Below are 22,455 nucleotides of genomic sequence, written 5' to 3' on the forward strand. Positions count from 1 at the left end.
TGAAGACCTGCACATGGTTGGAACACCAGGAGCAGGGACCTCACTCCCTGGTGTGTGCTGGCCCTGTGGGTCAGGCCTGAGGAGAACGCCAGGCTGCAAACACCAGCCCAGATCTGAGTCACTCGGAAATGACACTGGGGTATGCTGGAAACACAGAGTTCAGTTTGCACAGGAAGCTGTGGTTAGCTTTAAAACATACCCAAGGGGAAAAAACCTCATGCATGCACCTTCACTTTTTCAGGCAGCAGGTCACAATGAATATTCCAGATGATTCACTGGGGCAGCCTGTGGAGTACATGGCAGCAGCAGATCTTGGGACATTTGTATCTGGCAAAAGCCAAAACACTCCTTCCTATCTCAAAAAAAAGGTGATTGATTGTGTAAATTTTCACCAGTTCTATGAAACATCTGTGGTTATTGGTTCACTGCTTAGGATATGAAGAGGAATGAGTGGTTTAATAGTATTTTCATTTTTTACAGAGGAAGAAAAAGGAGGATTTATCAGAAACCACTGGAGTAACTGAAGGGTGTTGTCCTCATTACTGATCTTTGTAATCACAATCCATACCACATGTTTGGCCTGAGGATCAGTTTGTTTCTGCTCTGCATCACATCTGTGTAACAAAGCATGGAAATTAATATTTGTTCAGTGGTATGTTCAGGTGTATTGGTTAAGTACCAAGGAAGCTGATGGAGTCACACTGGAGTAGGTGAGGACAAAACCATCAGCCAAAACCCCTGAAGGTCTCATAATATGCTAGAAATAACACACATAAATATGTAAAGAAATAATAGATCAACCAGGCATCACCAAACTTTCTTTCCCCAGGGTAATTAGGTTTTGTAATTTATGTAAAACTATTATTGTCTCCTGACCCTCTGTCAGGAGGCACATGAATAAGGACTCTCTCTCTTTGTATGTGCATGTGCATATGAACAGATATTTTACTACAAATCTGCTGTACTTGGGTAAAGACTGAAGTCCTTTACCTGAGATATCTATTACAGGTATTTATTGTGTTTTTAATTAATGTGGCAAGAGAATAGCTGGGGAAAATAGTGCAGAAGATATGGGCTTTCTCCAGCTTTCTTCATATAAGAAATTGTTCATATAGTTAAAACTCTACTTCCAGACAATTTCCATCTGTCCTTGCTGGAAAACTGACAAATAAGGACAGAGAGCACAGATTTTTGCATTTATTTATGTAAAGAACAAGCAGACCCCTAGGTACTATAAATCAGTACCTTCCTGATATTTTTAGTGGAACTGTACTTGCTTCCAAGTGGTGCTGAGGCCTAAGAGCATAACAATTACTTCAGGGAGAGGCAGATGTTCCATCATGAGATTTTTAAAACTGTGCTTCAGATCTGTGAAATAACACACAAATGGTGCACACTGCCTTGCAATATGAATTTCTCATGACACATTAACAGTTTTTTCTTTTTGAGCTCCAGATCAATATCCTGTGTTGAATAAGAAACAGGCAAAAAGAATTCCAACTCTTTTGAGGTGAGTAAATAAGTAACTTTGCTGATCCCATATGGTTCAGGGTAATATACTGACATCCACAATTGCAAATACACCTGGAAAGGACCTGATGCACAGAGCCTATCACTTTCTCTGAGCCAGGCACCAATGAAATATAAGAAACAGGTGTGCATTCTGCAGGTGGTTAGGCTAAATTGCAGTAAGCAGGAAAAAGTTTATTGTAGGGAGGATATGTTTCTGCTTCTCTACCACCTTGAGTGCATAGATCAAAATTCTGTACTGGCTAAGCCTCCTAAGGAAAAGATCATCAGGAAGGTTAGCAGCACAATCTGCATATTATCAGAGAACCAAATGAAATTACATTAAAATAAAGCTATTATTCCATATAACTAAAATGGCATAAACCATACATAAGCATGGGGCTCTGCACCTCTGACTTGTTTCATGCAGGAAAAACACATTTTGCTGTGCAAATTAAACAAAATACTGCTGAGACAACTTCCATTGGGAGGAAGATTTTAAAAAGAAATATAATTTTTGTACCTCTGCACATGCTGCAGTAAATATGCACAATTGCACCACAGATGCAAAGAGAGGACTAGGAACAGTGTGAAAAAAAGGACAGCATCAAGAAAGCCAAACACCTTCTGAAAAATCAAAGAAATCTAACCCAAATCCTCCAGTTCTATTTGTGGCATTTTTATTTTGAAGCTGTCCTTGGAACTGATTATATTGCATTTTTTGCTGTTGATTTAGAAGCTTTCAGGCTGAAAATTCCCCGAAGGTCTTGCACTCAGCAAGGAAGGGACATTTTCCCAGATAAGAGTGTTAGCATGACTTGGTAGGTCATGCAGAAGAAATATTTGCCATGGTAGGCCTTGAGGTTTGTGATCACCTGGCCACCATCTCTGCCTGGCCATGGCTGAGGCTGCTGGGGGAACAGGGTCTGTGGCTGTGGCCAGGAATGTGTGTCTCTGCAGCCCCTTTCTGCTCAACAGAGTGACTGAGTAGCAACTTTCCTGTGCACATAAAGACCGCTGTACACGCTGCATGCCTAGTGTTGTACATTTATGAGTGGCATCCCAGAACATTAAAGCAAACTGGAATGATGTCAGTAGGCACTGACTGAAGTTAAGTCTGTTTTGCAATATGGGGAAGGGAGATTGTAGAAGACAGTGAGGTGATCATCATTGAAAAATCAGAATTTATAGAGAATAATACAGATTGAATAAAAATAAAAAGAGAGAACATCATGCATAATAGGACACATATGTGCACAGCTGGTTGACTCAGCCCCAGAGAAGCTTAGGCCAGACCTGGGAAACTGAGTATGTGCAGCTGCTGCTCATGCACTGAGTCCATCTAATCCATCCCTCAGACACAGTGTGCCCACCACTGTGGTATCTATTTACATAGCACTGAGCTGTGACAAATATATGCATTGATCTGCTCTAAGTTGCTTCACAAACCTACCTCCTTACTGCTTACATTGAGCTGACTTGTCCATCAGCCTTCTCAAAATGGTGCAAAAGGTTCAAGAGGCACAGTCCTTCCCACGTGTTTGCAGCAGTACTTTCCAACAGAGTATCTCTCCAAAAGGATCAGCGACATACCAGACATGCCCAATAGTTTTGCACATTTCAAGACCATTGTCTTGCAGTTTGCCTTCAAAGACACTCATCCCCAGTAATAAAACACTCCAGACTTCCAACCTTTATAACTGTGAAAAGTATGAAGTGCATAAGATCACCTAAGACATTTTGTACAGCAGCAATCCTGGTATAGATTCTGTGTCCAGTGGAAAATCTGTAGCTGGGCCCCTGTCTCATTTTCCTTTTCATAAACCCTATGAGACCAGGTACTTTCTCAGATATTCCAACCATCATGCCCAAAGAATAAATCTCTGCAGAGGTGGTAGAACAAACATTTCATTTGAAGAAAATCTTCAGGAGCTGTTCAGCATCCATCCATACTGAAAGATCTATTCCAAAGACCATCACGCACGACTACACTAATAAATACATGTCAGTCTTGCCTATCAGGACCTGGGCTTGCAGATTTATAAAATTTCAAATCTTTGGAGTTCAACAGTGATGTTAAAGCAAAGTTCAATACCAAGGTTTTCATGCTGGTAATTTCTGTGTTGAATCCTCCTGTTGGAAACCTCACTTTTCTTCATTGTGCAATATCATGTCATGTATTGGCTGCCTGGCACCTGTGTGCAATCCTAAAGTATAATCTTTGCACCAGCTTGTCAGGAAGCTGGACAGGTGTGTTTTATATTCTCTCAGTCTGTATTTAGTCCATTTTGTCTTCGTAAGGAGCCCTGCCCGCATGGATAGAAATTCTTATAAAAACACCCATTCATTTTATATGCAGAACATCTCAAAGTAGAGCCATCTTTGTAAACGCTCAGACCAAAACCCCTTTGGCATCGAAACTGCTGATGCCAGAGCAATAGAAGAGACTCCTTTCTTTGCCTCAGCACAATCCTTCCTCACCTTTGCTATCATGCACTATCAGGCAGAGCTGTGTGGTTGTATGCCATGACAATACACCATGTATCATTGCTTTCTATCAGGATCACAGAATCAAGAATCACAAAATATTCTGAGTTAGAAAGGACCCACAAGGGTCATCAAGTCCAACTGTTAAGTCAATGGCCCATACAGAACCCAAAATCTTGCCATTATTTAGCACCATGCTATGACCAACTGAGCTGATCTGTATTAGGGAAAAAAATCTTACCACTGCAAGCTGGTGTTTTTCATGCAAGGTCTGATTCCAAAGCAAATTCTTGAGCTGTTTCCAAACATGCAGTGTAATATTTATTTTAAAAACAAAATCTAATAAAATACATCAGATTTAATGCTACATTTCCATTTAACTTAATATTGAACCTAAAAGATATGTTGAAATAACAAAAAATACTGAAATGACCTTGCCCGGTAAGATTTTCAAATCTGTAGCTGCTTCTGAAACCAATCAATCTATATAAAAATCAGAATATTAAACTTCCCTATTATCAATCCAGAATTGTTTTAAGATCTTTTCAAGCCATCACTGCATTGAGTAGGCTCAGGAAAAATGTCCTAGAGACAAGTAGATGCATCCTGCCCTCTTCTAACTAACCTGATTATAACACCAACAAATACAGCTGATTCCCTTTGAGTTTGCATTGGCATCACTGAACTTATGACTTGTCCAAATAATTAAATCAGGATGTCTCAACAGAAAGTCTGTAACTAGGAATATCATTGAAAGAAAAGATGGGTTCCTCATTCACCTGTTAAATGCAGCATTTAATTTGTCTTGCACCAGAATCAAACTTTTATTTTTTAAGTTTTTTAAGACAGTGGGAAAAGGAAATTAGGCAGCACAAACTACAGAGCAGAAACATAATTTAATGAAATGACAGAGGGAGAGAAAAATAAACTGGTAGCAGAGCTTGAAAATTGAGAATCAGGTAGGGCTAAGCTCATTCTGCCACAATATCAGACTGTAACACAGGGCTGTGTCTGACTGCACACGGTCTCGTCTGACCTCCTGCATGGTCGTTGTTTCATCCATTCTGTTAGTAAAATAAATTACCATGATGTTGCAGTATTGGTAATAGGAGCAAGGTACTAAAAAGGACTCGTTGCATTTTTAGGTTTTGTCCCCTGCTGTAAATAAACATTAGGCACAATCCTCATACAGAATATAATGAGACCCATCAAAAAGGAATGAGGAAATCTGGGTGAAACACAAAAAGAGGCTTCAAGAACAGCTGAGCTGGACAAGAAAAATGCTGATTTCAACCAAAAGAGAGCTTGAAATTTGGGGGCTCAGGTTCCTTTTGCAGTCAGCAGGAATTAAACTGTTATTTATCCTATTTATCAATAAAACAGCTGCCTAAAAAATGTGGGTGGTGGAGCACTTTCTTCCCCTCCTCTAGTCTTGATTTAAGTACAGTAGTGGCTCCTGACCATGATGAGAAGCCCTCCAGGTTTAACCCCCAGGATATCAGCTGGTGATCAACCACCTTTGATGGGGCTCAGGGATGAGCAATGAATGTAGCTGCTCATCCTGAGCAGTGCTGGGCATGTGGTGACACAGGGCCTGCAGCTCCCCAGAGGCTCCTGATGCCTGTGGGGGAGTGCTGAGTGATTTAGGCACACCCAGCATTACAGGGCTTTCAAGAGGCTGTAACTTGCAAGGACGGGATGCAAAGGGATGGTGTCCAACATGACTCTAACCCAAGCTCCTGTTACACCCAGTAACATGTTCAAAACCTCTTTCCACTGATTACAAGTGTTTTTTTAATTGACTCATGGTCCTTTATTTCTTTTGCTGCTAACTCTATCCTTTAGCTCAGCTGGCTCTCCATTCTCCCTGATGTGATGCCCTTGCTTTATTTATAGAAAGCAATGGTATCCACTCTGGGATATTTTCTCAGGAGTGGTGAGCCAGCCAAGTTCCCGTTGTTCCAGGCTCTCTGCTCAGACCTCCCTACTGCACCTGTGTGTTCCGGGGCAGCCTTTTGGGCACACTGCATGTAGTATTTGGGAGGAGGTCTTGTAAATGTCTAGTACCACAGAACATTAATACTTGCTATTATTAAGTATTATGGTTATTGAAATTACTGTTTTTCAGACCATGGGGAGACTGAACTGTCAGAACTGACTGATTTTCCCCCTCAAAGGATAGTTGTTTTATATACTCCTTCAACATCACAGAAATTGTCTTCATGAGGCATAACGTGATTAAAAGCTTCTTTGACACTAAAAGGTCCCTTTAACAACACCTTTCATTCTTACTGTTTGAACTGACTTCTAGAATTGTCTTGTGTGTTTCTCCATTTTCTTTGCAGACTGCAACAGCTAGAGAGCAAAATTGCTAAATACAAAGTATATGAAGGATTTCCTGCTGAAAAACAGTGTCAAATTGCCTGACAGTGTTACTCTAAGGCACCTGCTGTCTCCTTTACTGTAACAACAGCAACTGGCACTGCTCGGTTTGCTCCTGAGCTGGGTCTGGTTACCAGCAATCAGCTGTGCAGTGCTGTGGTGCACCTGGCAGCTGATGGCAGGAACAGCAGGGAGCGAGTCAGACCTGCTTTATGGGCTGAGCCTCTGTGCCTGGTCAGCACAGCCAAGGGGCGGGTAGGGGGTGAGAGAGACATATCCCTTCAATAATAGCAGCAACCCAATTTGACCCTGGGATCTGCATTGCCTCATGGCTGGGAACTAGGAACACAAACGCCTCCAGCTGATACCAGCATAAGGGGCAGAATTCTTCAGCTTACCAATACAACTGTGCTTGGGGAGAAAGTAAGACAGGACTGCATAGAGCAGCTCAGCAGCATTACCACAATTAATTGATGATGTCCACTGAGGAATTGGGTTGGACCCAAGATGACATGAAGTTGCTGAAAGGATTCACAAAGAGTCTGTTTCATTTCTGCCTTGTTGAGCTTGCTTTTGAAAGTGGGCTCTACAGCATACCTCTTGCACAGGAAGCCCTTAGACCTGCAACTCCAACCATTTACAACAGGCAGCAGGTCTGCTGAGCCTGCAGAAGTGGGCAGTGGTGCTTGGACGACTATACCACATTATCCCTGCAAGCACAGACTGGACTCAAAGTGACTATAAGCATCCTGAACCGCCTGACCTCCTTGTTGCCCATTTCCATTGTTAGTTCTGTTTTGTTCCTGGCTCCACACAACCATACACACTCAGGTGGGCCAGCCTGAAGAAAACTGTCTGGACAAATTGCAACCTATATATGGCCTTGCTCAGCACTTTTCTCAGACCACGCAGACACATCCTCAGGCCCCAGGACTTGGGTTTTGACTATGGTTGGACTCCCTTGCTCCGGGTGTCTGTGAATCTTGCCCTGAAATGGCTCTGCAGCACATGCTTGGATGGGAGCAATGAGGATGTGAGACAGCCCTGAAATTCTACTTCTGCCCTTTTGTGAATGACACAGTCTGATTATCTCCACTTCTTTATTAGGAGATTAGAGCTGCAGTAAAAGAGGCTCCAGACTGTTTTATTGTTGAGTGTTTTTCAGCAAATTGGTTGTGACCCCTGTAGCCCCATGCAAGAGGGTTGTCATATGTTGAAACTTTTATTACACTATAAAATGAAAACAGTCCTGCTCCCTGACCCCCTTCCCACCATGTCTAAGGTCAACTATGCTCTGTCAGCTTCTCCAAACAAGCAAACCAGTCCAACAAGCTTTGATATTTTTTTCACTTGCTTTTATAACAAACATACTAGGGTCAGGGGAATATTTATTTTAGAATGAGGGGGCCACCATCCAGTGGAGGCTGTTAAACACAGATCCAGCTTGCAGAAGGCTCCTTGGGTGTAGATAAACCCATTTGTGTTTTAATGCCATATTAAAACACTTAGGTGATTTTCTTTCAAATAAATTCCCTGTTGTGTTGTTTACATACAGGTAAAAGACTTGTTTATCATTATCAAACTCTATAATCCTGCTGAATTACACAACCTTAGAGAAGATACAGTAAATACACCTTTTTAAATGCATCTTAAATCCTACCTGAATCCTTTCTAGCACTCCAGGTCTTTGGGTTTCCAGTCTTAATCTGGAGTGATAATTTTGCACCAAAAGCTCTATCAGCTGGAGCTATTTAGCACCTAGTCAGGTGTTAAGCTTATAAACAGTTTATCTGTTGGCAACATTTAGAACTTGAGCTAAGAAAAGTCACTGGCTTGCTTTCACTGTCAGGTCAAGTCTGTTTGAAGGAGTGGCCTTTTTAAAGGACACAGAAGTACCCATGCAGACATTAAAAAAATTCAAAACAACAAAACCCCCCAACCTACAAATAAAGCCAAATTCCAAATCCAACAGAAAAATCCATTTTACTCATTGGTATGAAGTCTCACAATGGATTGATTTCCTTGTTGGATCCCACTGTATTCGTTATCTATTGACGGAGGAACATTTTACTTGGGGGAGAATTCTCCTTCTTTATGTCCTTATCACCATGCTTAACAGAAACTAAAATTTCTGAGATTAGAAGTTTAAATCCCTCTGTAGGAGAAGTATGAAGTCCCATTCATTTCCCTGACAAAACTTTGACATGAAATCACTTCATCTGCCTTGTTTTCTTACCTTTCACATTCTCTCAGTAGAACAGGGTTGTTTCCTTTTGTCAGACTTTCACCAGCACAAGCACTTTACATAATTTTCTCACCTCTCAATCTAGCTCATGCTTTGGACTCAGCAGGTTAAGCAACATTCCCCCAGTTCAGGTAGGGGTGGGAAAGAGGACAGTGTAGTTTTTTTTTTCCTCGGGAGTCCATTTCAAGCCTCTTCAAAGTAGCAGGGAAACCTGCAGTTGCACCTGAAAATGTGAAACTCCCACATTTAGAAACTCGCAAGCACAAATCACTCCCAATTTCCATTTTTGGAATTCTTCACTGTTGAGATGACCTTCAGATGCGGTAGAGGAGAGCAAACTGAGAGCTGAGATGCAAGTGCTCCTCCTAGTCACCTTGAATCACTTGCCCACTACTAGTTGCACTCCCCAAAAGTGAGATTAGGCTGTTATGCAGAGGTCCTGGTCCTTTGTGGACTTTGTAAAGTGCAGTCAGTTCCTGAGATGAGATGAGAATCCTGCAGGATGAAGTCTGTACATCAGTAGGGTTTGGTGCCTACCGTGCCATGAAAGGACCATAATGTGTATGTGATAGATAGTAGGTGGCACCTTTATCCACTTTGTGTTTCATTTCTCCCTGCCCTTTACTGATTATTTGGAACATTTGGGAACCCAGGGTAAGAGCTACCACCAGGAAACACAAGACTCTCCTACAAACCAGATCTTGACAAAGAATTTAGTCATCCTGTCAGATGACCACAAAAATAAACCTGCATGACCCTGAAGACACGCCATAGGAACATGATACCACGAAATTTGTAATGTTATTAAACAGGTTATTTATGGTTTATAAGGTGGTATTTAGGTCAAGTCACACCACCTAAAAATCAAATGCTTCATGGTGCTGAATTTCATCTTGCAAGAATTCTTTAGACTCGCATAGAACAGCTGAACAGGGGAGCATTTCTTCAGCTATTGCTGACCATAAATATAAACTATATCTCCCTCATTTGAACAGGGAAGAAAAAAATCCCTGTTGTCAAATGAGTGGTGTCAGTGGCCACTGCACAGTCTGGATACCCTCCCTGCTAGAATCTCTCATGGATATCAAGTGGATTCCTGGAAGGAGGCCAAGTGCAATCCAGGCCATGGTGATACACAAACATGGTGACTGAAGCCTATTTTTGACACATGTTTACAAAATGTTGCTGCTGAGGCTTATTTCTATGATTAAAATAATACAATATTTTTTATTTTAATATTTTAATCATCCTTATTTATTATTTTAATTGGGATAAATTGAGAAACTATGTGCTCACTGGGAGAGAAAGCAGCCCCAAAAAGCCTGTCTCATCCTATCATCCTGGATCTGATCAATACCCAAGGCCAGGTCCCCAGGAGGCTCCAGTGGTGCCCAGTGGGCATGGGATGTGTCCAGGTGGCACTAATCTCATCACTGACCTTTCTGCTCAGCAATGGCTGAGTGCCGATGCCAGAGCTGCTCGAGGTTTACCTCAGTACTGACAGTGAGAGAAGGAGCTGGTCCTGCCAGCAAGGACAGAGCTGCACCACCCTGTGCAGAGCCCTGCTGCTTGTGGAACAGCCCAGACTATGCTTGTCCCTGCCCAGGCCCAGAGCAGGATTGGCAAATTTGCAAAGACACTTGGAGTCACTAAGAAAGCCACTTAGTAACTGGAAGCCACCAGACACAGCAGTCACTCTGCAAATGAGAGGCGTAACAGTGGGTCAGCTTGCTGCTCTCTTCATCCAGGTGCTGATGAGTGAGTTCCCACTCCAGAAAAAGGGCAGCATCTTGCAGAAAAAACCCAGAAAGCAGGAGTTACACACCACCCAGGAGAAAAGTCATTTTAGACAGCAGGTGAGCAGGTTGCACGAGGCCAGCCAGAGTCACAGGGAGGAAATGGGGACAGGGACAAAGGCATAAGTGTCATTGGCTAGCTGCCAGAAGAAAGAGAGGATCTCCCAAAGGGATCTCTACTAGGATGAAGCCCTGCTCTGTCAGTATGGTTAGAATGTCCTTTTCTGGGAACTTGGCAATCCTCAACTCTCTGCAGGGTGCAGAAATTCACACAGGGCTTTTGTGTCAGGGCAGAACCGGGAGAAAGTCAGGCTGCTGTCAGGCACCCCATCATAAGCAGCCCTGGCAAGGAGGTGGGATTTTCATCAAGCCTCAACATGAGTCAGGTAAGTAACAAACTTTGAGTATGGCACATCTGTGGTACTCCTTCATGAGGACCACACACACCCCCCAATGTCAGCTAAACCTCTGGGGAATTGCCCTGCTCACCAAAGCACTCTGGCAACTGCAGTACCCCTCAGATTAGCAGCATTGCTGATGACAGCAGGAGTACAAACAGCCAGGAACAAGGAGCTCCAAACTGTCTCTGTGCTCTACCAGCAAAGCTATGAAGAGATTGGGAAAAGGTGACATAATGCCATGCTTCTATTTCCTCACAAAGAGCAAAATTTCTCCAGCTCTCACTTTTTCTCTGAAAATTAACAGATACATTAAACAACAGAAATACTGGGAGAAATGTGCAAAAAAGGGCTACGTATCACCAGCAGCACATACACCTATGTGTGGCATGCCTATTGCACAAAGCACATTGCTACTTTCATCTTGCTGCCAGTGCAACACTTACCGTGGTGGTGGATTCAGATCCTTTTAGGTGATCTGACAACAGACAGGCCATAAAGCCAGGACAGGGAGACTTGCACTTTTTGGCCAAGATATGTCACAAAATGTTCTTCAAAACTGATTTTTCAGGATTCAGCCCCTAGGAATGTAAACCTGGGGAGCAGAGTAGTGTTGGAGAAAGCCATGGACCATGCAATCTGCTAGAATAAATAAATCCACTTGGAGACTGCCTAAATTTAGCTATATATGGACATTTCTAGAAAGTGAGAAGTGCCATGGTTTTTCCATCAGTATTTCAAGAGTTTTCTCCAGCCTTTTCCAAAGCCCGGTAATAAAGGAGTTTAGCAGAATAATCCTGTTTTAACAGAGATAACGGAGACATGGAGACATGTTTGGTCAGAGGAAAGGGCAAAGAATAGTATCCAGACAGTTCCCAAGATGTTACCCCTTTGGGTACTCTGAACCTTGCATTGGGTCTCTCAATCTTCAGTTGAAATCCTGGCCCTATGGAGACAAGACCAATTATTTTACCTAGCAAAAATAAAAAGGAAGGAGGAAATCAGTTCACCTTTATCATAATCTCAGATTAGGGACCTAGTCTGTTGTCTACATGCATTTCATAGCAAGGGCAAGAGATCGTAAGAGTAGGATATGCTAATAACAGTTATTAATCCCGGTACTGGCCAGGAATAGCTAATAGCGTACATAAAGAGACCCCTTCACTTACTGTGATTCACTCTGCCTGCATTCCTGGCTACAGCATGTGCCTGCAAGGGACAGCACAGCCCCATGACAATAGTTTGGTGAAGGCACAGGCTGAGAAGAGCAGATCCATAACTCAAATCCTGTAGATTAGGAGGGTACTTAAAGAAAGTAATGGTTTCCTGCAGAGGAATCCTTTCCATCACTAGAATTTACTTCTGAAAAAAATTCCTATCATACACTTAGTGTGACACAGATGAATCTGGAATGTTACCATTTGGTGTTGGAGACCAGACTCTGTGCAAGATGTTATGAAGAAGACACAAAACAAGTTACCTGTGAGTAGTGATGGAATACTACAACGTGGTAAGAAAAAGTGTAAAGCATCCACATGGCACTATTTTGGATGAATGTACTGCTGCTTTTAAAACTGAGAACCTCAGCATTAGGCTAACTGTTTTCTTAACTAGTTCTTCTTCTAATGGTCTTTTAATTTTTCCCTGCACATCCAACTTGGTAAAAGTAGATTTTACTTCTGCAGAACGGAAACACACTGCTAATAGAAAATATTAACTTTAAACTGATCACAATGGGAATCAGTGGGACTAATACATTTTGGTGCACTCTGATTCAGGGCATCCACTTTGAAATTAGTGCAGGATCCCTCATTTTATTTCCTTCTTCTCTGGGAAAAAGAAGGTGTTACTGGAGTCACTCATAGAGTCAAGACCATATCATGGTACTTCAGAATCTTTTCAGGCTGAGGCCAGTGGGGTTCAGAGGTTTTTGGCCTCTGTTTCTGCACACTAGCTCCTCACTAGCTCACTTTGCCCATTGGATTTACACAAGTCCCTTGGAACTTCCCCTGAACCTGCAGCTGAACAAGCTTGTGCTGACAGTGGCCCTCACACCTCCCCACAGTGCACACAGTGCCCTTCCCAGCCAAAGGCTGAGACAAGACTGGAGCTTCAAGAGCACCAGAAGCCACAAAAGGAGAGTGGGGTGCAATTCTCTTTTGCTCATCCTCCTTCCTACACTCCCTGCTTGATGACACTATCACTCTGGGGGGCTCCTCAGCTCAGGGCAGGGAAAGAGAGAGGAGGGGAGCAGGACTACAGGCTCTCCAGGGCTAGAAGATATGAACAGCAATGGAGGAACAAGAAATGGAAAGACGCAAACCCAGAATCACTGATCTCATAACAGTACTTTGGTACTGGCCAGTAACACACGCTGCATTGTATTATCTATCACAGCATCCATCACTATGTTTGAGAAATTATTCACTATCTATGAAATACAGGGGCTAACTGACTTATGCTTGGTGGATACCTTATCCAGGATTTCCAGTGGCATAACAGCATGTTCCATTCTGTTTTTCTGCAAGCTTCCAAATCTCTACACTAGGGCAAGCTTGCTAGAAAACCCTACGAAATTGGAAAGGAAGCATCTGACCCTGTTTTGCACCAGGCTGCAGGGAACCAAGCCCTTGAATTCTCCCTCACACCATTCTAAACAGAAGAGCTGGTTGGTGAAGTTTTGTTTCCTAAGAGTCATGGAATTAGACACTCCTAAGTGACTCACCAGCAGATGAAGCTGGAGGCACTCATTGCAGGCAGCATAAAGTTCTTTCAGATCTAGCATCAAACCCCTTGTCTTGCATTTCAGTCCAAAGGCAGCATCAGCTTTAATAGCTTTGGCATCAAACCACTTGTCAAGACCAGCCCTCCCTGAGTCACAAAAAATTATCCCTAGCTAGTAAAAGCCCTGTGGGACAGCAGCTGAGAACAGTTCATGCTCCATGCTTGTTGTCAAACTCAAGAGTGGTTCTGGTGCCAAGGATGCCAACTTTTAGGACAGGTAGACAAGTGGTGGTAAGGGCTTGCACTGGTGCCTTGGCTGGCAGGTGTGGAGCTGTGTGCAGAGCAGAGTGCAGATTTACACATGCTCTCAAAATGTTCCTCCAAGTGTGCTGCAGATCCTGCTGCCCTCCTGAATCCTGTGCTGCTCCCTGGGTAGCTGCAGAAGCAAGCTCCACCTTGCTCTTGCCCAGACACTGACATTTGGCCTCTCAGCCTGATTATGGGGACCCGGCTGAGTAGGTACTTGTGGTGAGAGGCTTGTCTCTGGTCCCCCCATGCTCTCCAGCTGGGGCATGGGAAAGATGGCTCTTCATCCAAAGCATGGAATAGTAGGCTGGGCGGACCTGGGCAGCCCACTGGACTGCACTGAATGGTGTGTGGAATAAAATTTCTTCTGATCACACAGAGGATGAAAGTAACACCTTTTCTCCAATTGTACCACAGCCCTGCACCCAGAGACTTCACTGGTAAATTAGTAACAACTGCTTCTTTCAAAAAAGTGTGATGTAGCAGTTTACTCATATAAATAAATGGAGTGACATGGAACTAGTTGGAAGGGACCTTAAATGTCATCTAGTGCTGACGCTGCCCGCCACGGCCCGTCACGCCTGGGCTAGCTCTGCTCACTGGCCGCTGGCAGCACCAGGAGTGGGGAACGGTCTGGGAGCTGTTTTCCCCAGACCGAACCTTCAGAGCCTTTCTGCTACGCAAGGCTCTGCGGATCTCGGTGTCGTGGGCTTCAGCAAAGAGATGGAGGAGACCCAGAGTCCAAGCAGCTTTCCAGTAACAGGATTTATTGAGGGAAAGGAGCGGTGACAGGACGAGGGCCGAACAGCTACACAGGAACCCAGAGGACTCTGAGCACTGAGCACTTCTGTGCAACACAATTTAAAGGAAGAGAGGGTACAAACTCAGGAACCAATGAAAACACAGCTTGGGAGGAGTCAAAGGAGGGGTTTACAACATCTGGGACCAATGGGAGGAATACATGGGAGGGATGGCAGCTGTAACACCAATGGGGCTTCGAGGAAGGGATGAATGGCAGGGAACATGCTGGAACAGAGGGCTGGGTTTACATTGACCGACAGGGACTAGGGGCAGGCTAAAAGTGATGGACAAGGAAGGTTCAGGAAAAAGGGGAGGGGTTTACAAAACTGACAAGTGGGTAAAACCATTACAAAACCATAGGGGGATAACAGGAACAAACCATTAAATTTAACAATGAAATAAACTGGCTGCAACATCGTTTTAACTCCCTGTGCCATAGGCAGGGACACCTTCCACTTCACCTTCAGGTTGCTCAAAGCCCCATCCAATCAGGCCTTGAACCCTTCCTGGGATAGGGCATCCACAGCTTCTTTGGGCAACCTGTGCCAGTGCCTCACCATCCTCACAGGGATGAATTCCCTCTGTACATCTAATCTAATCCTGACCTCTTTCAGTTTAAAGCCATTGTCCTATCCTTACATGCCCTTTTATAAAGCTCCCCTCTAGCTTTCTTGAGCTCCTTTGGGTACTGGAAGGTGCTATAGCATCTCCTTGGATCCTTCTCTTCTCCAGGCTGAACAACCCTCAGCCTGAACTCTCTCGGCCTGTCTTCATAGAAGAGGTGATCCAGCCCTCTTGATCAGCTTTGTGTCTCTCCTCTGGACTTGCTCCAACAGGTCTATGTCCTTCTGATGCTGCAACCCCAGAGGTGGTTGCAGTACTCCAGGTAGAGTCACTTCCCTCAACCCGACTCAGTCGCCCCAGATTCTGTTAAGTTCCACATTTTAGATTTTTGTATGATTTTAAATTAACCAGTGCTCCTATGGTTTGTACAGATATAAATAAACCCCCCCAAAAATCAGTGAAACCATATCACCTGTGCTCATTTGGAGAAGGACATGGATTTTTCTTTGCTGTCAAAGGCTCAGTTCAATAGTATTTGGAGGCTGATATTATTTGATAAGTAGAAATTATCAAAGCTCAGTTCACAGTTTAGAAACCTTTAAAAGACATCCCCTCTATAACAAATGTCTGTACAACCAACCAGGACCAAGTGAGGAGATCAACCAGCTGCAAATTAAGTTGTACAGTAAAATAAAGAAGAAAATAAGAATTCGTTTAAGGACCTGAGGAAGACAAATGTTCCTGTTGCTGATGTGTTAAGACAAGTGATTGAAGAACAGTTTGTGCATATGAAACATGACCCCAGTAACTCTGTCCAGTTCAGTCAGCTGATTTGCTGGGAAGGGACAAGCAGTGCCACAGAGTTCTGCAAGACTTCATTTAGCAGGGAGAGCACATCTTATGTGATCAGCTTAATTAGGACTTAAAAAGTAAGATTTAAAAGTGACTGCATGTTTCCTATGCTTTCTGGCTGCCTCTGTGCTTTTCTTGGCCCCCTCTCTTTACTTGTGGTGTCCTTACCCAAAACTGCTTCATGGGTCTCTCCTCTCATGTTTATCAGTGTGCAGAAAAGAGGACAAAGCATCAGGCACATGGAAAAGGCTGTTGTGCACCAGTCCTGGAGTGCATCTCATTAACTCATTAACTGTTAACAGGCACTGTTAATGCTGAAACTGCTTCTGAATGTAAACAGGACTTTCTGAAACTGTGGAGTTTAATAGAAAATGAAACTGACCCTTGAAATACTACAACAGTTACATAAATACCTGTAAAATGAAAGTCATGGGGTCTACAGACTAGGGCTGTACTTTACTCCTTGTATCCTTCAGCTTTCCTGGAGGCCAGGCTCACCCTCTCTCTGGCAAGTAGCAAGGCCAGCACCTCCCAGGGAAAGGAAGCTGAGCAGTCCCCTCAGGATCTCAGCCCTCAGACAAGAATGACAGCTGCAAATGTAAAATATGACTTTTCAGTGGCATGACAGCTTCTGTTTTGACCGCAGTCTTTCATGTTTTCAGAAATTAAATCAGAATTTTCCACTGAATCAAACATTGTATTTCAGCAACATTTTCCCTGGCTTTCCCTTTTCCACCAAAATGCTTGGAAGGATTTCAATTAAAACTGTATTACAGTTTTAACTATGAAACTATATAAACACATAAACATTTTTGATTTCTTGTTTTTTTCTTTAAGCCGCATTGAGTCATTTTCCTATAAGAAAACCAAATATTTGGAGCTGCTGTGGTCTTCCTTTCTGTCACAGGCCCACAAAGGCAGAATGGTGCCCATGCCCATTCCAACATGACATAGCTCCTCTGGTGGAAATCAGAGACTCTGACAATTAAAAGAACAAAACTCAGAAATGTCTTGCTCCTCCTCCTTGCACCTTTGTTTAACCTGTGCAATGTAAAATGCAATGGAATTGCACTGGCCCCAGGCAGCTCTGGGTGGCCAGTGGCAGCCAGGTGCTCCTATTCCTCACCTACAGTTCCCCATCATCTTCTTCCAGCTCCCATCAAGATTCCTGCCTTCAGTTGCTCACTGATGCCCACTGCAGGGACATGATTTAATCTAGCACAGGTCATTACCCACTTGAGCAAATTGGAATTTAGCTGCTCCAGCCTCTTGGGGGGAAGTCCAGCAGAGGGTAGCAATGTTGCCTCAGGGTCGTGCTGTGGATTGCTACACTGCACCCCATTGCATGCACCCAGACTCCCATGGCCCTGCTGCTGCCCTGCAAAGGTCTACACACACTAACCAGTTCAAATGGAGAGCTGGTCTCACACTGTGAGACTACCACAATTAGGAGTCTACAGAGTGTAAGTACTAATGATTGAAGCATTTGAGTGAGATTTTCAAAAGAGAAACCCATAAGTAGTGTCTGCTGAGACTATTTATGAACAGAAGTGAGGAGTTAAACAGTCCTTTTCTCAGGCAGGAGGCAAATGGGGAAAACAATCCAGAATTTCTGTGTCTTGACAGCTTTGGGACAGTGTTTGTCCATTTGATTACAAAATGGCAGTCTTTGCTGTCTCAGCCCTCATCTGCTTGCTTCACACCGCTGTTTTTCTCAGAAGTTTTCCGGTTTCCCCCAGCCTGCCTCACTGGGGAGGATATAAGGAAGAACTGTGATCAACATCATCATCCTTGAGAGTAAACATACCCAGATCAACACGAGGGCTCAAGAAGAAAATGGCTGAAAGATTCTGAGAACCTACAAGAGATAAAGTCTAGTCTGCTTAATCTTTGTTGCTGAGACAAATGATTTACCAAAAATAGGCAGATTTGGGCCAAGTAAAAGGGGCAGTGAAAATACCCAATGCTCCTCATTTCACTCGTGAACCGAAAGCAGGAAGATTTATAGATACGTAAACTTGGCCAAGAACACCTCTCTCAGAGGCTGACGGAGCAGAGGGAATTATGCTGGTGGCTTGCAATGACTCTGGTCACAGCCCCTCACACTGCTTTGGCTGCAGAGGCCCAGGTTTGGCTGGGAGGATGCAGGAGGTATAGCCCGGCCTGCCTCCTGTATTCCCATCCCGGCCTGTCTCCCGCATTCCCATCCCGGCCTGTCTCCCGCATTCCCATGCCGGCCTGTCTCCCGCATTCCCATCCCGGCCTGTCTCCTGTATTCCCATCCCGGCCTGTCTCCCGCATTCCCATCCCGGCCTGTCTCCCGCATTCCCATGCCGGCCTATCTCCCGCATTCCCATCCCGGCCTGTCTCCCGCTTTCCCGGCGCACCGGGGCCGCCCAGAGCCCGCTCGGCAGCGCTGCCGCGTCCCACAGGGCAGCCCCTGCTGAGGTGAGGACAGGCTGGAGTAAGCTGACTATCTGCTAATGAGTTTAGCTGGGTGAAGATGTATCTGAGACAGAAGCAGCACAAGCTCTATTGCATCCACAGACACACGACCATCGTGGCATTAAACACCAGGGATGAATGCTGGCCAGTTATTCCATAGACTCATGGAACAGTTTGGGTCAGAAGAGACCTTAAAGATCATCTTGTTTCTGCCCACCCACCATGGGCAAGTACTCATCCCATTAGACCAGGTTGCTCAAAGCCATGTCCAGTCTTGCCTTGGACCCTTCCAGGAATTCACCATTCCACATAGGAAAGAATTTCTTCCTAATAGCTAACCTAAAATTTCTTGTAGGGCCATTTAGGTACTGGTCTAGTAGAAGGTGCAGTCCTCCATGGCAGGAGGGCAGGAACTAGATGATCTTTAAGGTCCCTTCCAACCCGAGTAATTTTGTGATCCTACATTTTCACCTAAAGGCAATCGTACTCCACAACACAGAAAATAAAAGAAACAAACCAAAAAAAACTCCCTGAATAATTCATCCCCCCAATCCATCAATTTCATTTAGCCTAAATTATACTTTTAACTGTTTAAACAAGGCATCAGAGTTTTTAATGCTTTTTCCAATCCAATAGAATAGAGCATTTTATCAGACATCACATCTGTATGGCTTCAGAAGACACAAAAAAGCTTAAGGCTTACAGAACAGTCCTTTGAGGCTTGCAGAGGATCAGTACACTGAAATATGGAGCCTGCTGCCTCCTGGAGGAGAAAGAAAGTCTCTGTGACGTGGCCAGAGAAGCCATCAGTGAACACTGCCTGACACAGGCAGAAACAGAGTCACCTTCCAAGTAAAACTGCAAACAGTGCTGATGTTTTGATGTGAACCTAAAGAGCATGCCAAAGCTAATACTTTGAGAAATCAGTAAGACTTCAGGAGACTCTCCTACTTGTGCTACTGCTGGTGGACCCATGTTGTAGATCTGAAACAAACTCAACTGTCCTGTGAAAACCTCTTCTTTCTCTTTATCTGTCAATGCTTTGATCTGTCCCAAGTCCTGCTACATTTTGGTTCTCTTTGCTGTGGGAGGCACAGGTGGGTGCTGGCCTAGGGCAGCAGCCACCAGCACAAACACAGCCATTGCCAGTGGGAGGATGATGAGAACAGCAGTGTTTCAAGGTATGCCAGATGTCCAGGAGATAAAATGTGGGAGGTTCCAGCGATATAGATAGCTATTGCATTAGTGCTGGATTAACAGGAGAAAGGCCAAGCTTAATCCCTCTCTTAGTGTGCTCCTCCACACTTGGTAATAGCTAGGGAAGAGATTCTTTTCAGAGATGGGCTGGCAGACAGCTACAGAGCATTTTGCTTGAAAGGGAGACACTGAAGGAAAATACATCACCTGGAGTAGGAATTCCCTAGCTGCAGTCACTTAAATTTAAACAACACTGTCCTATTACAATTTTTGTTTTAAATCATATTAATAAGAGATAACAGATGTTTTTGCTATGAGTACTTACAATCTTTCAGGACCTCTCCTTGTATTCTCCATCAATATGGAGAATATTACATTGATATTGTTGCACTTGGCAAGATTTGGTTTTAGTGCAATAACTGAACAAATAAATAATTATAAGGAAGGCTAAGAATATAAAAAGAGAAGGATTTCTATAGTGATAATTCCCAGGGAAGCAAGGCAGAAAGGTGTATGGTAACTACAGCAGTGGTGAGGGACTTTGACATGCAAGATGCTGAAGCAAGAACTTAGAGGAGAGTAAGGCTCTTCTCCTCTTATTGGATTTCATTTCCCTCTTGCAAGGAGGAGGCAGGATTCCACAATGAGGATAATCATTGCTTGTTAAGTCTGGTTATCTTATCACTCTGGTTATCTGGTTAAGTTTTGTACATGGGACAAAAAACAGTATGTCCACAGAACACCTCTGTGTGAAACTAGCACAAGAGTTAATCACTGTACCAGCTTTACCTCTCGCTGTATCCACTGCTGCAATGTGCTATGCTCTTTATAATTCAACACCAAAGGGGATTTGTTTACTTTATTCCATGCTGGGTAGGGAAAAATGTACTGTCAGATTTGCCAGGATGGATAAAACCAGTGGATAAAGCAGAGAGACCTGTCCACTACTCGCAGCAGCAGCCTGTTGAATTTGTTGGTTTCTTTCAAAACTTGAGAATTGATTGAAATCAATTGATTGATTGAAAGATTTGAAGAATCATGGAATTTTTCTGCAAAGGGCACATAGACACAATGCCTGATATTCACCAGATATTAACAGAGGAAGATACTCTCTATCTCCTAGACACCATGTAGACAGCTGAACAAATAGGGGTTTAAAGTGACAAATGATTTGGCACCCAAACAGGTTCTGAATTAGGGGGTGTGAACAACCTTTTGATCAATGCTTGTTAAGCACACAGGAACCTGGTCTGCAGCTGGTGGGTCTGCCTGTATTAATAGTACTGGATCGGTAACTAATGAGAGCTGTCAGGAATTAGCAAGCATCACTTATAAAGCTGTCACTCAAATCTAGTTCCCTCCACACACTCTAAGGTATTTAATAAATTTTTCTAAATAAGTCTTTACTTTTCACATTAACTCATCTGAAAAGTTATGCTAATAGCTTAAAAATAAAGCAGAGAAGAACATGAAGTTCTAGTAATTGCAAGGTCACAGGAATTTTTTTCTTGAACTGCTTCCTCCTAAGTCCTCTGCTTTGGCTGTTGTGTAGGGCAAGGCACATTCACCAGCCCTGTCCATTAGTCCTCTGCTAGGGAAATAGTGCCGTGTATACAAGTGCCTGACTTGCTTTTCAGAGCATATGAAATAGTCATAAATATAAGTACACCAAGGAGTAGAAATATTAATTTATTGCATTGATTGCCCAGCAGTGAAATCAATGTCTGGCTGTTTGCTCTTGCACCCTAACTCAGCTCTCGGAGGCCATAATTCATCATGAACTGAATTCTGGTTCCACCATCTGTGTAAGGAACAGTTTAATTAAAATACATGAATAACAAAGACAGCTTCCAGTTATATATGATAGATAAACCTTTCCCAGTCTAGGCTTTTAGTTTGTTATTTGGTTTGGTTGTTTTGTTTTTAGACAACAAGGCATTGCAGTAAAGTGTGAATGTCATATAATGGAAACTGCAAACATTTTCTTTATTCGAAGGAGGAAGTTGTCCCTGGTTATGGGTTTTGTGTACAGAAAAGGGCTTTTGTGTACAGAAATGGTGGTACCTTTTTTTAGCTAAACAGTTCCTATAAATTTACTCTGTTTATTTTTGTGCTCACAATGATAATATTTTAAAAAGAGGAAAACAACATTAAATTTCAACTTCATAGACCTTTCCTAGGGTTTTTATACCCCAAATATCAAGTCTTCATTCATGGTTTTTTGTTGGGGTTTTTTGGGTTTTTTTGTTTTGTTTTGTTTTTTTTTGCCAATAAATCAATGTAATTTTTCTTGTCTTTGTATGGAAAATAGGAAGAAAAAAAGGTAAGACAATATCAGGAATCCTGTTTCAAGGCTTAAAGAAAGCTGCATTTTTTTTGGCTCAGATTTAGTTGAGATAGAACATTGACATTTTCTTGTTACTTTTTAAATCTGTGATGGCAACACTTTTTCCAGTTCAGTTTCATTTACCATTTGGTAAACATATACTTCATTTTTTTTTTAATGAATGAAACAAACAACTCTTGGGGGAATGAAGATAATGATAATACTTTTTCTTATATAAAAATACGTAGTTTAATTAGCTAAAAAGTCACACTGTGTGCATGTATATACACATATATAGTTGAATGATGTACTAGAAAATAGACTTTTGAAAACTTGTATTATGAAAGGGATGTTACTTCCAGTCATGTTCATACATGCATATATGTGCAATAATAAACCTTTTTCCCAGCTGGAACTTAGGAG

General features: G+C 43.1%; 1 protein-coding gene across 1 annotated transcript in view; it reads right to left on the reverse strand.

Moving 5' to 3' along the window:
* The window catches only part of ASB2 (ankyrin repeat and SOCS box containing 2), a 48,547-nt gene extending 39,315 nt beyond the window's left edge, over positions 1-9,232 (reverse strand). The window contains exon 1 of the mRNA XM_014249914.2: positions 8,615-9,232. The gene's annotated coding sequence lies outside the window, so the exon portion shown is untranslated. The remainder of the gene's footprint in view (positions 1-8,614) is intronic.
* Positions 9,233-22,455: the final 13,223 nt, after the last annotated feature.

This window comes from Pseudopodoces humilis, chromosome 7 (assembly GCF_049639895.1).
Source record: "Pseudopodoces humilis isolate 2021_Gansu_Grassland_sample_001 chromosome 7, ASM4963989v1, whole genome shotgun sequence".
Taxonomy (NCBI): domain Eukaryota; kingdom Metazoa; phylum Chordata; class Aves; order Passeriformes; family Paridae; genus Pseudopodoces; species Pseudopodoces humilis.